The 4,652-nt window shown below is 47.5% G+C and overlaps 1 long non-coding RNA gene across 1 annotated transcript; it reads right to left on the bottom strand.

Moving 5' to 3' along the window:
* Nucleotides 1–1,054: 1,054 nt before the first annotated feature.
* LOC116629554 lies at nt 1,055–4,389 on the bottom strand. The gene is made up of 2 exons (XR_004298784.1): nt 4,196–4,389; nt 1,055–3,908 (listed from the first exon to the last, which is right to left on the bottom strand). It is a non-coding gene; the product is annotated as an uncharacterized LOC116629554 (long non-coding RNA).
* Nucleotides 4,390–4,652: the final 263 nt, after the last annotated feature.

Raw genomic sequence — 4,652 nt, 5'->3', positions numbered from 1 at the left:
GATCTCAGACAGCACCAGCCGGCTGGGTGCTCAGGTGGCCCTCAGTCTTGGGGAGGTAGAGGACCCCTGTGGGGATACACTTTGGATTTAACAAAGATTACTGGGCCTCTTCCTCAAACGTTATATTTTGGGGGTTGTGTCTATCATAAGAGGGTGTTTCTGGAATTTTATTTATTTATTTATTTATTTATTTATTATTTATTATTTTTTATTTTTTAATTTTATTATGTTATGTTAGTCACCATACAATAGTGTTTCTGGAATTTTAAAGGGTGACTTTTACTCAAATAGACGAAGGTAAAGTGGGTAATTCATTGATACATCATATTTGAAGGGTAATTTAAGCTTTATGGGTGGTCCTTGCCGATAGTTTGGAAGAAACAATGGATGATGAGGCACCCAGGGGCAATCATTGGCGAGTGACCACGTGGGCCCTTGGAAGTGAGCTGCAGGAAGGGACATGGCATCGCTCAGGGCACCTGAACCCCCAGGACGTGGCCATCAGACTCAGCCAACCTAGGCAGGGTCTGCAAACCAACCGCCCTGGACACTTCACACACGTTCCTGCCCCCGGGAGACCGAGGAAGGAAGGCCCAGGGGCTGCCCAGGAGTGAGGGACCAGGGGCGTGAGCGCCGAGAGCAGCCTGGGGTCCTCCAGGATATCAGACAGGGGCAAAGCTGTAAAGGACATTACGGGCTCAGCTGGAGCATCTGGATACACCCGCAAGTTAGGAGGATGTCCTACCACGTTTGGTCGTGTCGGAGAACGTCCCCGTTCTGGGGAGACACCTGCCGTTGGACGTGACGTGTCCTCACACGAACAAATGTGGCAGAGTGACTTTCCACACAAGCGAGGGACAGGGAGCCTCCCCAAACTCCCGCGGTGGGTTTGAGAAATCACTGCCGCCGCGCCTTCGAGGAGGGGGCGCGCACCCCGACTGACAGGGCGGCTAAAGCCCCCGGCTTTGGGGCGAGACGCTCGCCGAGGCCCACACAGTGCTTCCAGACTCAAGTGAAGACGCAGACCCCGGGTAGAGATCCAGCGTGCTACAAATGTGGCAACACCTTTTTTATTTAGAGTAAGATGTGTTAACATCCAGCATGACAAAATTTGTACAAAGTTCACAATTTAAAAATGAAGTGTCACTGCAACCTGTGATTCCACACATTTATAGCAAAATTAAAGTGTCCACAAACCCATGCCGTGTAGTACAAAAATAAATGAAACTTCAGTTCCACAGAGAGCACAATAAATATTTATACAAAATTCTGTCTTAATAAATGATTACTTAAATTAACTTAGAAATGATAATGAACAATAAGTTATAATAAATAGACTCTGATGACTCACAATAATTCCATATGAAGGGTCAGCATTCTAATATGTGACACTTTGTGATCCCTATATAATAGTCACAGATAACTTTTGATTTGATATTATGTACCAACGTTAGATGAGCAGCAGATTTGTGCTTAAAACCCCTTTCCATTGTACATAGGTGATAACAAGAAGAATCCAAAACTGATACTACCTATCATTCTACTAAAAGCATTACTATATTGGCAAAAAAGCTGCAGACACGACGCGGCGGGGGAATGCATATGCCCATGTGAACAGTGGGCCCCTGCAGGGAAGGGGCCCCCCCGGAGTCCACGGCATCGGGTGACGAGAAGCACCTCGCTTCAGCTCTCGAAAGGCAATTCTGAGCATGGCAGCTACAATTAGTCGCACAACAGAAAGAGGGCGCGCTCCAGGGACAGCGCGGCAGAGCCCCGGGGAATTACATCATCTGTCCCAGCTCGCTATTCGAGTCCTCGTGGAAAACCGTGAGCGTTTGTACAGTGAGCAGTATAAAGTGCCGCTGGGATGTACATATATTTGTACATATATATACACCGAGGTTGAGTATTGTATCAGAATATTTGCTGTGAGATCCCTGTAATCTCCCGTAGCAACATCGTCGGGTCAGCCGTGAGGGCTCCCCTCGTCCTTCCGAGGTCAGCCTCGCGAGGCCGCTGACCCCAGGAATTGCACACCTCCGTACGGATATATAGGACAAGGTAAGTGCAAATAGTCGACTGGCACGTTGTGGGGACAATGACCCTGTAAGTCCTGTTCTGCTAAAAATATTTTTTTTTATTTTTACAAAACCCATCTTTTTTTTTTTTCATAACAAAATTTTAAAGTACTTCTGTACCTTCCTGCATAACATCAAGACATGGAAGGAAGAGATGCTGTCACATGTAACTCAAGTCAACACCAGAAAACACAACACGCCGTCCTAGGGACTACTCAGAAGGGAGGGGGAACGCGGCAATCAAAAGTGGTCTTATGCATACATATAGTGCAGTCATTGGAAGAAAACAATCAAATCTCCAAGTATAAGCAAGTCTAAGATGATCTAGTGTAAAGCAAAAAAGTGCTCAAGTATAGAGAATTACTCTTAAAATCTGATTGCATTCATTCTTAGAATAGGTTGTGACAAATCAAACAGCAAGGGTATGCAAATGCCCCGCGGTCACCTGGTCTCCAAGGGGAGTTGGAACAGGAAGGTCATTTGCGGAGCAGTCTGCGGGGGGACGGGCCGGGGGCGGGCGCCCTGCTGCGCTGCTTTCGGGCGGCCAGCCCCCTCCCCTCTCCCCCCGCCCCCCCCAGCCCCCCTGCCCAGCAGAAAGCGCGTGCAGTAGCTCACGGACTAGCACACCATTTGCCTTATCCCCCGAACGTGGAGGAATAATCACAGCGACAATGATAGTAATCATTTTTGAAAGTGGAGAGAGGGGAAATAAATACTCTTAAATTAGCTCTGAACTTAAAGAGAGCACACAGGTCCTGCGAGACACACGCCATTCCAGTGACAGAGGGTTCCGAGGGGCACAGCGCTCTCGGGGAGAGAGGGGAAGGCTGCTCCAAAGTCTACGGACACTGCAAAAGGAAATCTTCGCGCGGTCCACCTCTAACAAGCCCCTGTCTGAACTGAAGTTCCCAGAGTCACACCATGTAATGCTCAGGAGTTAACTTAAAAGTGCTGTTTAAGCTGCTTTGAATCTTCTGCCAGATTTCCATGGCTTGATGTTGTCTTACAATAAATTACTTATCTCATCTCTTACAGTTAATCCATATGCCATTTCCTTGGAATGCAAAAAACCTCATTTACTGCCCCCACCATACACCATCCTCCTAAAACAAACAAACAAAAAAATCACATAATATTTCCAAGCATTGTTCAAAAATAAAGCATTTTTTTGCAACCGATTCTTGCTATGAAACAATATGCACACAAAATGTATTTCGTAATTCCATAAAATCCTCCAACATGAGGCAAAATGATAATGTCTAAAAAGTGGCTGAGAGGCCACCACATGATCATTCAAAGCTGTGGGTTTTTTTTTTTTGTCCATTTCAGTCCAAAATACTAAAACATTTAATCACTAAAGCATTAAAAAGAATTTACACTCTATTTATTTTGATCAGCTTACCTCTTCAGAAATATATATACCCCCCGGTGTGCAGACGTTAGCAGCTATAAACATTACATGGCATTTGTCACACTATGTCAGCTCATATGAAAACGTACAAAATGTGGATGTATTCAAAAACTATTCTGCAGGTAACTATCTTTAAAGCAAGACAGAAAATCATCATGAAGTCTTGTGAGCGTAACACTGTTTCCAACAGAAATAGGCATGTGACACTTTCTGGCGAGTCACAGCAGCAAGGAGGAAGAGGCCCCCTTCCAGCGAGGTCCCGCCACCTCAGCAGCCGCTCAGACCTGGATTCCTCTCACAGCGTGCTTTATGTTTTCCAGGAGGGCTTTATTTTCTGGGCTCTGATAACGGTCTTGATTTGTGTACATGTCCGTCAAAGTAGTCACGTACGCATCAAAATTTTGTTCATTGATTGGATCCTACGAGATACCAAATAGTAGTTCATACACAACTTTTACTTTCTTAATAGGATACTCACATCAGCAAAAAATAGCAGCACAGCGTGGCGCCGCGGTCTTTACATCACTTCCGCGGCCCGCTCAGCGTTCTCCGTGTGACGGGGCGCGGGGGCTCTGCCCCGCCAGTGCTTCTAGCACTTCGCGTTACGGTTTTGGGGCGGTGGCCGTGCGGACAGCCAGGAGCACAGCCACCGAGACAGACCTCTACCCCACGCCGTGCACTGCGGGGTCGCGCCCTAGTCACTTACCATGTGTGGCAGCTGGATATTAGCTAGACTGTGAATTAAGGACTGGCTCAGGTTGGCCAGCTCATGGAGAAGAGACTCATTCTGCTGCTCGATCACTTTGTTCTCCTCTTCGATGGTCTTCAGGCTGCTCTCCATCGTGGTGATCTGGAACGCACAGATTGGGGTGACATGTAACACAAGGCAGGCCGCCGTCTGCCCGCGCCAGGAGAAAAGCCCTTCTGCTTTAACAAAAAGGCTTCCGTGGCCAGAGCCGGTCATTTTAAGGGTTCGGTTTTTACCCTTCAACTCATTACACTTGCAAGTTCAGTAACCGGACGCTGGGGCTCAGCTTTCTGGGGAGGGGTTCACGGGCTGTGTCCGCTGTTACCCAGCCTTTGCAAAGCTCTGCTGTCCTCACCCGTGGCCTATCACAGGATGACATCTCCGTCAACCACTCTGACCCTCCCCGCCGCCGGGG

The sequence above is a fragment of the Phoca vitulina genome, unplaced genomic scaffold (assembly GCF_004348235.1).
Source record: "Phoca vitulina isolate PV1807 unplaced genomic scaffold, GSC_HSeal_1.0 scaffold1421, whole genome shotgun sequence".
Classification (NCBI taxonomy): Eukaryota; Metazoa; Chordata; class Mammalia; order Carnivora; family Phocidae; genus Phoca; species Phoca vitulina.
This window is presented reverse-complemented; position numbering and strand designations above follow the sequence as displayed.